General features: G+C 49.3%; 1 protein-coding gene across 1 annotated transcript in view; it reads left to right on the plus strand.

The window, feature by feature from the left end:
* LOC147102689 (dynein axonemal heavy chain 9-like) overlaps nt 1-12,373 on the plus strand; it is a 75,814-nt gene that overhangs the window by 51,016 nt on the left and 12,425 nt on the right. The gene's annotated exons all lie outside the window — the stretch shown is intronic.

Consider the following 12,373-nt stretch of genomic DNA (forward strand, 5'->3'; position numbering starts at 1 on the left):
TGGTATTTCTTGATAAATCCCACAGGTTGCAAATCATTCCTACTTTATTTCCACTTGAAAACCACCCAATTTGCCAATCCTTGTGTGATTTCCCAAAATTCCACCACTCTTGTGAGTATACATATGGAAGAAAATAGTAGGTTGACACCAAGGATACACTGTTCCAATGAAGCTCAATGCAAACTCAAGGATCCGCACCTCAGCTTTCTACTCGGCGCTTTGCAGTCCTCTGGCCTTAATATTGACTTTAACAACTTCAGTCCTTAACTATAGTTCCTATTTTCTCTCCGGCAATAGGTGCTGTCAATGTCAGATGGGTGTGTACTGGCGTTTCTGGGAATGGGGGAGAGGAGTGGGTTCATGCAAGGCATGAGGACCCCCAACTCTCCACCCCGCCCCCAGCCAATGCAACCAGCTCTACCTTGACAGGTTTTCATACTTCCCTTTCTACTTACCTATCCCCTCTTAAACACCAACACTGTGTCCTGTGTGCCTTTTATTTCTCATTATTCACCCTTTTGCCTCCTGCACATATCACTTCTGCCCGTTAACCATATCTTGATCCCCGCCTGAGCAGTTTACAGGTCGTTCTATGTCTTTTCCTGTGTGTGTGTGTGTGTGTGTGTGTGTGTGTGTGTGGTACCTCTGTGTGTGTGTGGTATCTCTGTGTGTGTGTGGTACCTCTGTGTGGTATCTCTGTGTGTGTGGTATCTCTCTGTGTGGTATCTCTGTGTGTGATATCTGTGTGTGTGTTGTATCTGTGTGTCTGTGTGTGGTATCTCTGTGTCCGAGGTATCTCGGTGTGTGTGGTATCTCTGTGTCCGAGGTATCTCTGTGTGTGTGGTATCTCTGTGTCCGAGGTATCTCTGTGTGTGTGGTATCTCTGTGTCCGAGGTATCTCTGTGTGTGTGGTATCTCTGTGTCCGAGGTATCTCTCTGTGTGTGGTATCTCTGTGTCCGAGGTATCTCTCTGTGTGTGGTATCTCTGTGTCCGAGGTATCTCTGTGTGTGTGGTATCTCTGTGTCCGAGGTATCTCTGTGTGTGTGGTATCTCTGTGTCCGAGGTATCTCTCTGTGTGTGGTATCTCTGTGTCCGAGGTATCTCTGTGTCCGAGGTATCTCTGTGTGTGTGGTATCTGTGCGCGTGTGGTATCTGTGCGCGTGTGGTATCTGTGCGTGTGTGGCATCTGTGCGTGTGTGGCATCTCTGCGTGTGTGGTATCTCTGTGTGTGGTATCTGTGTGTGTGTTGTATCTGTGTGTGTGTGTGTGTGGTATCTGTGTGTGTGTGTGGTATTTCTATCATAAGGGGAACAGAGAGGCGTTTCTGTGGCCATAGACGTGACTCCAGGATGGTTTGTTGCCTCCCTGGTGCCAGGGTCAAGGATGTCACTGAACGGCTGCAGGGCATTCTGAAGGGGGAGGGTGAACAGGCAGAGGTCGTGGTTCACATTGGGACCAATGACATGGGTAGGAAGAGGGATGAGGTCCTGCAGCAAGAATTTAGGGAGCTAGGTAGCAGACTAAAGAGCAGGACCTCAAAGGTTGTAATCTCTGGATTACTCCCGGTGCCATGTGCTAGTGAGTATAGGAATAGGAGGATAGAGCAGATGAATGCGTGGCTAAAGAGTTGGTGCAGGAGGGAGGGCTTTAGTTTCCTGGATCACTGGGACTGCTTCTGGGGAAGGTGGGACTTGTACAAGTCGGACGGGTTGCACTTGAACCAGAATGGGACAAATATCCTTGCGGGGAGGTTTGCTAGCACTGTTCGGGGGGGTTTAAACTAACTTGGCAGGGGGATGGGATACAGAGTGGAGCTATAATAGGGGGTGATGTACAGCCAAATATAGAGGAAAAAACAAGTCAGACTGGAAGGCAGAGCAAATATGTAATGGCACAAGGGAGTAGGGAAAGGCTGAATGGTATTTATTTTAATGCAAGGAGTCTTACGAATAAGGTGGATGAACTGAAGTTGTTGATGAACACATGAGAGTATGATATTGTTGCTATCACGGAGACATGGTTGAGGGAGGGGCAAGACTGGCAGCTCAATATTCCGGGGTATAGAATCTTCAGGCGAGACAGAGGGGGGTGTAAAAGAGGAGGGGGTGTCGCAATATTAATTAAGGAGTCAATTACTGCTGTGAGGAAGGATGATATATTAACAGGTTCCTCTAATGAGGCCATATGGGTTGAACTTAGAAACAAAAAGGGGGCAAGCACTTTGCTAGGAGTGTACTATAGGCCCCCTAACAGTCAGGGGGAGATAGAGGAACAGATATGTAGGCAAATCTCAGAGAAGTGTGCAAATAATAGGGTAATAATAGTGGGGGATTTCAACTTCCCCAATATTAACTGGGATAGTCAGAGTGTGAAAGGCTTAGAGGGTGCAGAATCCTTAAAGTGCATCCAGGAGAGCTTTTTGAGCCAGCATGTAGAAAGTCCTACAAGAGAGGGGGCGGTACTGGACCTAATTCTAGGGAATGTGGCCGGGCAAGTGGTAGAAGTGTTAGTAGGTGAGCACTTTGGTGACAGTGACCATAATTCGGTGAGATTTAAGGTAGTCATGGAAAAGGACAAGGGTGGACTGGAAATAAAGGTTCTAAATTGGGGGAAGGCCGATTTTAATATGATAAGGCATGATCTGGCCAATGTGGACTGGGATCAGCTACTTGAAGGAAAATCCACATCGGAGCAATGGGAGTCTTTCAGAAAAGAAATTGAGAGAGTACAATGGCAACATGTTCCCGTAAAGGTCAAGGGTGGGACCAACAAGCCCAGGGAACCTTGGATGTCAAGGGATATACGAGAATGGATTAGGAAAAAAAGGGGGGCTTTTGGCAGATACAAAGGACTAAAGACAGAGGAAGCCCTAGAGGAGTATAAAAAGTGCAGGGGGATACTTAAAAAAATAAATTAGGAGAGCGAGGAGGAGCCATGAAATAACACTGGCGAGCAAAATAAAGGAAAATCCTAAGGTGTTTTATAAGTATATTAAGGGCAAGAGGATAACTAGGGAAAGAGTAGGGCCCATTAGGGACCAAAGTGGCAAGCTGTGTGTAGAGCCAGATGATGTAGGTGGGGTTTTAAATGAATTTTTTGCATCTGTGTTCACTATGGAGAAGGACGATGTAGACATAGAAATCGGGCAGGGGGACTGTGATATACTTGAACATATTAGCATCGAGAGGGAGGAGGTACTAGCGGTTTTAGCGGGCTTAAAAGTGGATAAATCCCCAGGCCCGGACGAGATGTATTCCAGGCTACTATGTGAGGCAAAGGAGGAGATTGCAGGGGCTCTGACACAAATTTTCAGAACCTCTCTGGCCACAGGGGATGTGCCAGAGAACTGGAGAACAGCTAACGTAGTACCATTATTCAAGAAGGGTAGTAGGGATAAACCAGGGAATTACAGGCCAGTGAGCCTAACATCAGTGGTAGGGAAATTATTGGAAAAAATTCTGAGGGACAGAATTAGTCTCCACTTGGAGAGGCAAGGATTAATTAGGGATAGCCAGCATGGCTTTGTCAAGGGAAGATCATGTCTGACCAATTTGATTGAATTTTTCGAGGGGGTGACTAGGTGTGTGGATGAGGGTAGTGCAGTGGATGTGGTTTACATGGATTTCAGTAAGGCTTTTGATAAAGTCCTGCATAGGAGACTGGTCAGGAAGGTAAGAGCCCATGGGATCCAGGGTGCCTTGGCACATTGGATCCAAAACTGGCTTAGTGGCAGAAGGCAGAGGGTGATAGTAGAAGGTTGTTTTTGTGGGGCATAGATAGGGTAGATAGTAAGGAACTTTTCCCCTTAGTAGAGGGGTCAATAACAAGGGGGCATAGATTCAAGGTAAGGGGCAGGAGGTTTAGAGGGGATTTGAGGAAAAACTTTTTCACCCAGCGGGTGGTTGGAATCTGGAACTCACTGCCTGAAAGGGTGGTAGAGGCAGGAACCCTCACAACATTCAAGAAGCATTTGGATGAGCACTTGAAATGCCATAGCATACAAGGCAACGGACCAAGTGCTGGAAAATGGGATTAGATTAGACAGGGCTTGATGGCCGGCGCGGACGCGATGGGCCGAAGGGCCTCTTTCTGTGCTGTATAACTCTATGACTCTCTGTGTGTGGTATCTCTATGTGTGTGGTATCTCTGTGTGTGTGTGGTATCTCTGTGTGTGTGGTATCTCTGTGTGTGTGTGTGGTGTCTCTGTGTGTGTGTGGTATCTCTGTGTGTGTGTGGTATCTCTGTGTGTGTGGTATATCTGTGTGTGTGGTATCTCTGTGTGTGTGTGGTATATCTGTGTGTGTGTGGTATCTCTGTGTGTGTGTGGTATCTCTGTGTGTGTGGTATCTCTGTGTGTGTGTGGTATATCTGTGTGTGTGTGGTATCTCTGTGTGTGTGTGGTATCTCTGTGTGTGTGTGGTATCTCTGTGTGTGTGGTATCTCTGTGTGTGTGTGGTATATCTGTGTGTGTGTGGTATCTCTGTGTGTGTGGTATCTCTGTGTGTGTGTGGTATCTCTGTGTGTGTGTGGTATCTCTGTGTGTGTGGTATCTGTGTGTGTGTGTGGTATCTCTGTGTGTGTGTGGTATCTCTGTGTGTGTGTGGTATCTCTGTGTGTGTGTGGTATCTCTGTGTGTGTGTGGTATCTCTGTGTGTGTGTGTGTGTGTGTGTGTGTGTGTGTGTGTGTGTGTGTGTGTGGTATCTCTGTGTGTGTGTGTGTGTGTGTGTGTGGTATCTCTGTGTGTGTGTGTGTGTGTGTGTGTGTGGTATCTCTGTGTGTGTGTGGTATCTCTGTGTGTGTGGTATCTGTGTGTGTGTGTGGTATCTCTGTGTGTGTGTGGTATCTCTGTGTGTGTGTGGTATCTCTGTGTGTGTGTGGTATCTCTGTGTGTGTGTGGTATCTCTGTGTGTGTGTGTGTGTGTGTGTGTGTGTGTGGTATCTCTGTGTGTGTGTGTGTGTGTGTGTGTGTGTGTGTGTGTGTGTGTGGTATCTCTGTGTGTGTGGTATCTCTGTGTGTGTTTGTGTTGGTTTCCCCCGGTCCCTTGTTCTGTTCCTTCTTAACTGCTGTACATCTGTAATATTTCTCCATTCTGAGGAAAGGTTTTATACCCGTAAGTCAACTATCTTGTGTTTTCCTGACAGTTGCTGCCTGACCTGCTGAATATCTCCAGTGTCTTCTAGTTTTTGGTTCAGCTGTCCAGTATTTTGCTTTATTTTTTTTTTTGCGTCCAGGCTGCTTGTAACTCAGTTCAGTTCAAAGCCATTGGTGCAGTAACATAATTGGTTTTGATCGCCAATCTTCCATTACAGGAAACTTTAAACAAGAAATTCCTCTTCCTCCTACTTGCAAGGAGAAGGCTGACCACCAATGTTTTCCAGGAACTTGGGATGGACATTAAAGAAAAAGGATTTTGCCAGCACACCCAGATCCCAAGAACACATTTAACAAAAGATTAGTGGTGGCTTTCCAGATGTTTAAAATAAACGCCATTGCTTATAATATGGAGAGGAATTTCAGACAGAAGTGTTCATGTGTTATTGTCCTGTGGTGTAATTTTAGTGAATGAGTGTGCAGGAAGTTTGGCCCAGATTCTCCTCCCTTTTCTGCCCGTTTTGAGGAACGTGCGAGTGGGAAATGTGATGGGAAGCCGTTCCACCGGCTCCCTGGCCTTTGCCATTGCGTTTGGATTTTTCTTCTGGAAGCCATGGCGGATGCTGAATACGTTTGCCCGTATTTGGACAGTAGCAACTTTTATTCATACAGCACCTTTAACGTAGAAGCATAATCAAAAAATGGTGCCAAACCAAAGAGGGAGGTGACGTAAGAAAACTACTAGGCACTTGGTCTAAGCGTTAAACAAAGCTTTAATCAACTGTTTTACAACATGGAGGTCTAGTTGTGTCCTTCACTAGTTCCTGTTAAGAATGTCCTGCGCAAGCTGGGCCCATGCCCGAGTATTTATACTTTCCCTGGACAGCGCCACCCATAGGCCGCTCATTATTATTTCATAAGTCTTTCTTTCGTGAATGACTGATTCATGTCAGGAGTTATCATGTTGGATGATCAAAAGCTTGGTCAAAGAGGCAGGAGAGGGCGGTGGAGCAGCAGAAAGGCTTTAGGGAGGGAATTCCAGAGTGTGGGGCCTAAGCTGCTGAAGTCACGGCCGCCAATGGTGGGGCGAAGGGAGAGACAATCTATTAGAAGCCAGAGTGAGAAGAACGGAGAGTTCTGGGGGCGTCGCATGGCTGGAAGAGGCTGCAGCGATAGGGAGGGTGAGGCCATGAAGGGATTTAAACACAGGGAGGCGAATCTTAGGCACCGGGGAACCAGGAGCCAATGTAACTCAGCACGGGCAAGGGTGATGGGTGAGTGGGACTTGATATGGGTTATTCAAATGGTAGGTTAATGACATCAATACATCATCTGATGTATTTCCCTTCATTAATGGCTTTGCAATGCTGGATGTCAGGAACGCCTTCACTTCTAGTGTTCAGCATTGTTAAGGCAGTGGATGGGAATTTAAAAATTGAAGGGCCTAGTATAACAGTGATTGATTGCACTATGCAAATTAGGAGTTCTGAAATAAGTTTTATTTTACAAAAAAAAAAAATCTTCTCTGCAGCCTGGACCACCAGCCATGTTATTATGGCAAGCATCGAATCTAACCTGCTCCGACACAGGCATCACTCCCTGCACCCAGTTTGCTGGCTCACACTATCTAACTTCTACCCCACTGTTTTTACATTTTCCATAAATCGGTGAAATGTTGAAAGAAACCCAGTCCTTTTCAGAGTTTGCACATTCTCCCTGTGTCTGCGTGGGTTTCCTCCGGGTGCTCCAGTTTCCTCCCACAGTCCAAAGATGTGCAGGTTAGGTTGATTGGCTGTGATAAATTGACCCTTAGTGTTAGGGGATTAAATACGTGGGGTTGTGGGGATGGGGTGGGATGTGTGTCGGTGCAGGCTCGATGGGCCGAAATGGCCTCTATCTGCACTGTAGATTCTGTGATTCTGTGATTCTGTGATTTCATAGAATGAAAAAAACAAAGTTCATCCTGGAAACCTGAATAAAACAAAAACCTAGGAAATGTCGGATACACACAACAGTGAAAGCCTATCATCAGTCACTCTTGAAATACTGACTAATCTTTCTCTTTCAGATGCTGTGCGTTGCCTGTTTTCATTTCATTAATGCTTTATCTTGTTCTATCTTTGTGGATGTTGGTTCAAGCCCCACTCCAGGGCTTGAACACACAACTTACGCTGACACTTCAGTACAATGCTGAGGAGGTGCTGCATTATTTGAGGTACAGTCTTTTGGATAAGACATTTGTGATGAAATATTCCATTCATCACTCATCAGTATTTCTCTGCCTGTGACTGTGGTTGGTTTCAGTTTCATTTCCATTGTATTGTACTGTGTGTAGGGCTCCGCCCATACCTGGCTCCTATGTAAGCTGGCCCAGCCTGCAGCACATCCAGTACGGCAGACCTCTGGATGGAAGATACATTCTCCTCTGTGTGTTACCTTCTAAGTCATTAAAAGCCTTGTTTTGTTTCGCTAACATCGAGTCTCGAATTTATTGAGGCACATCAATTTTATTGACTTAATTTTCAACACAATGGATCAACTCTTGAAACCCGAACGTTTGGATTTGGACCAGTATGCTTCGGACGCATCGTCACGCTTCGGACACTGGTTTATGTGTATGGAATTCTTCCTGGACAATTCTGCAGCCGTCAAAGACGCTACGGACGCTGCGAGTATGAAACTCGGAATTCTGCGGAATTGGGTTTACCCCCTCATCCAAGACGCCGACACGTACCCGGCCGCCTGCGACATCTTAAAGGCGCATTACCAGCAGCCTACGAATGAGGTGTATGCTAGGCATCTGCTCGCTACTCGCGCACAGCGACCTGGGGAATCGGTGGAGGAGTTCCTAGGCACCCTGAAAACGCTTGGCAAAGACTGCAAGTGCCAAGATGTAAAAGCCGCAGCGTACACTGACGAGCTTGTTCGTGATGCCTTTATCACAGGCCTCAGCTCCACTTACATCCGGCAGAGACTGCTGGAAAAAACGGGATTGGACCTGAAACAGGCTGCGGACACAGCACGATCCCTGGATGTGGCCCAGAGAAACTCAGACGCCTACTCTTCAGCCCGCGCCGTCCACGCCGCCACGTGTGCACCAAGGGCGCCGCCATCTTGGAAGGCATCTTCCCCGCCCGGCAGCCCGACACCGTCGGGGCCCCGCTCTCCCCCCAGAAGCCCTACGACAGCCGCGACGCGTCGGGGACCCAACTGCTACTTCTGCGGGCAGCCGAAGCACACCAGAAACCTGTGCCCGGCGAAAGGCACCACCTGCTTTAAGTGCGGTAAGAAGGGGCACTTCGGGAAGGTGTGCAGAGGGAACCCCGCCGGAAAACCCGCCACCGCCGCGTGTGCGCCGTGGGAGCGGCCATCTTGGATGCCATCTTGCCCGACCTCGTGGGGTCCGCCATCTTGTGAGCAGACAGCGTGGACGCCATCTTGTCTCGATCAGGGCCCTACAGTGGCATCGGTCACAGTGGACCAGACCAGGCCGCACCCGCTATCCAAATCAATGGTGGACATCGAGATAAACGGGTGCAGGGTTAAATGTTTAATTGACAGTGGAAGCACGGAGAGTTTTATCCACCCTGAACTGGTACAACAACTCTCCCTAAAGGTGGTCCCTACTCGGGGTACCATCTCTATGGCTGATAAAACCCAGACATCGACCATTATGGGTTACTGCACGGTACAATTGTCCGTTAACGGAACTGTATACGATAATTTTAAAGTATTAATCATGAAGAATCTATGTGCGAGCGTGATCTTGGGCCTGGATTTCCAGTGCTACCACCAAAGCATCACGCTCAATTACGGTGGGTCCCAGCCGCCCCTCACAGTGTGCGGTCTGGCTACCCTGAAGGTAAAGCCGCCTTCGCTATTCGCGAACCTTACCCCTAACTGCCGGCCAATAGCGACCAAAAGCAGGAGGTACAGCTGGGAGGACAGGCGGTTTATCGCGACCGAGGTAGACAGGCTCCTGAAAGAGCACATTATTGAAGGCAGCAATAGCCCGTGGCGCGCCCAAGTGGTGGTGGTAAGGGGTAGCGAGAAGAAACGGATGGTGATCGACTATAGCCAAACGATCAACAGGTACACCCAACTAGACGCCTACCCGCTACCCCGCATATCAGAAATGGTGAACCAAATCGCCCAATACCGGGTGTTCTCCACCATCGACCTCAAGTCAGCGTACCACCAGCTCCCTATCAGACCAGAGGACCACCCGTACACCGCCTTCGAGGCGAACGGACGCCTCTACCAATTCCTCAGAGTCCCTTTTGGGGTGACGAATGGGGTCTCGGTCTTCCAGAGGGAGATGGACCGCATGGTCGATGATCGCCACTTGCAGGCAACCTTCCCCTACCTCGACAACGTCACCATCTGCGGTCACAACCAGCAGGATCACGACTAGAACCTCGAGAGGTTCCTGAAAACCGCACAAAAACTCAACCTCACCTACAACGAGGACAAGTGCGTTTACAACACCACGCGCCTCTGCATACTAGGCAGCGTGGTGGAGAATGGGGAAATCGGACCTGACCCCGACCGATTGCGCCCCCTACGGGAGCTGCCCATGCCCAACACTCCCAAAGCCCTGAAAAGGTGCCTGGGGTTATTTTCTTATTATTCCCAATGGGTCCCCAACTACTCCGACAAAGCCCGCCCCCTCTTGAAAGCATCCTCTTTTCCGCTCTCTGCTGAGGCCCATGCCGCCTTCAAAAGCATTAAGCAGGATATTGAGCGGGCCACGCTACAGGCAGTGGACGAGAACACTCCCTTTCAAGTGGAAAGTGATGCGTCTGACTTTGCCTTGGCGGCCACCCTCAACCAGGCGGGGCGGCCCGTAGCTTTCTTCTCGAGGACCATCCAAGGGCCCGAGATCAGACACTCCTCCATAGAAAAGGAGGCCCAAGCCATCGTGAAGGCAGTGCGCCACTGGCGCCACTACCTAGCCGGCAAACGCTTCACCCTACTTACCGACCAGCGGTCGGTAGCGTTTATGTTCAATAATAAACAGAGGGGGAAGATTAAAAATGATAAGATTCTTAGGTGGCGGATCGAGCTCTCCACCTTTGATTATGACATCATTTACCGGCCAGGGGCCCTTAACGAATCCCCCGACGCCCTCTCACGAGGGATGTGTGCCAGCGCCACCGGGGATCGGCTACAGACCCTCCACAATGACCTCTGCCACCCAGGGGTCACGCGGCTGTTCCACTTCATAAAGTCCCGCAACTTACCCTACTCGATTGAGGAAGTTCGGTCCCTGACCAGGAACTGTCGCACTTGCGCTGAGTGCAAGCCTCGGTTCTACCGCCCAGATAGAGTCCACTTAATCAAAGCTACACGGCCCTTTGAGCGGCTCAGCTTAGATTTCAAGGGCCCCCTCCCATCCGTCGACCGCAATGTTTACTTCCTGAACATTGTGGACGAATACTCTCGTTTCCCATTCGCCTTCCCCTGCCCAGACATGACCAGCGCCACGGTCATTAAATGCCTCAACAGCCTGTTCTGCCTGTTCGGTATGCCGAGCTACATCCATACGGATAGGGGGGCGTCCTTCATGAGTGAAGAGCTACGCCAGTACATGCTGTCCAGGGGGATCGCCACGAGCCGTACCACCAGCTACAACCCCCGGGGTAACGGTCAAGTGGAGCGAGAGAACGGGACAGTATGGAAAGCAGTCACTCTAGCTCTAAGGACCAAAGGCCTCCCTATCTCCCGCTGGCAGGAAGTCCTCCCAGATGTGCTCCATTCGATACGGTCGCTGTTGTGTACTGCCACTAATGCCACGCCTCACGAGCGAATGTTTGTCTTTCCCCGGAAATCCACCTCAGGCGTATCCATGCCGTCATGGCTCTCCACCCCAGGTCCGGTATTCGTGCGAAGGCATATGAGGGGCCACAAGACGGACCCTCTCGTGGAGTCAGTGCACCTACTCCACGCCAACCCCCAATACGTGTATGTCCGGCACGCCGACGGAAGGGAGGACACCGTGTCCATAAAAGACGTCGCCCCAGCCGGTAACGACAACAATCACGACAACAGCAGCAACAGCGACCACAGCAACTCTTACCCACCCACTACTCTTTCATCACCCCCGGAAGAACATCGACCAACGGTACCCCCACCAACTACCCCTTCAACAACCCTGGCGGCACCCCCGGCAGAGACCCAGGAGGCCACCGGGGACACCCAGCCGACACCTGCGGCACCACAACAGCCACGTCGGTCGCAGAGGACTATCAAACCCCCGAGCAGACTAAATCTATAGAAGGGGTGAATGTGATGAAATATTCCATTCATCACTCATCAGTATTTCTCTGCCTGTGACTGTGGTTGGTTTCAGTTTCATTTCCATTGTATTGTACTGTGTGTAGGGCTCCGCCCATACCTGGCTCCTATGTAAGCTGGCCCAGCCTGCAGCACATCCAGTACGGCAGACCTCTGGCTGGAAGATACATTCTCCTCTGTGCGTTACCTTCTAAGTCAATAAAAGCCTTGTTTTGTTTCGCTAACATCGAGTCTCGGATTTATTGAGGCACATCAACATTAAATTGAGCCTCCGCCTACCTGTTCCAGTGGTTTAAGCGGATGCTCAAGATCCCATGGCACAATTGAGAGGGGAGCACAGAGTTCTCTTGGTGTCCTGGGAGGCATTCATCCCTAACTTAACATCATCACCACAAACAAATTAATTGGCCATTTATCTTATTTGCTCTTGGTGCAAATTGGCTGCCTCATTAGTCCACATAACAACACTCCAATATACGCCAATATAAGTAATTGGTTATGAAGTGCCGTGGGGTGTGCTGAGGACACGATGAAGTGTTCTATATATGCAAGTTCTCTTTTTCTTTACTGATGCTCAGTCGATAGCCTGAGTGTATCTCCGAGATGGAAGTTATACTGCACCTGACACAAATTCAAACTGATGTGAGAAGGATTTCTGGAATGGACCTTCTACCATGTGGCTTTAGTACGCTTTTTAAAAATGTGTTTATGGGATGTGGGCGCGCTGGCAAGGCCAGCATTTATTGCCCTTGAGAAGGTGGTGGTGAGCCGCCTTCTTGAACCGCTGCAGTCCGTTAGGTGGAGGTACTCCCACAATGCTGTTAGGGAGGGAGTTCCATGATTTTGACCCAGCGATGATGAATGATCAGTGATATACTTCTAAGTCAGGATGGTGTGGGACTTGAAGGGGAACTTGGGAGGTGGTGGTGTTCCCATGCACCTGCTGCCCTTGTCCTTCTAGGTGGAAGAGGTCACGGGTTTG

Source organism: Somniosus microcephalus, chromosome 21 (assembly GCF_052327205.1).
Source record: "Somniosus microcephalus isolate GS21.2 chromosome 21, FLI_Smic_1.0, whole genome shotgun sequence".
NCBI classification, from domain to species: domain Eukaryota; kingdom Metazoa; phylum Chordata; class Chondrichthyes; order Squaliformes; family Somniosidae; genus Somniosus; species Somniosus microcephalus.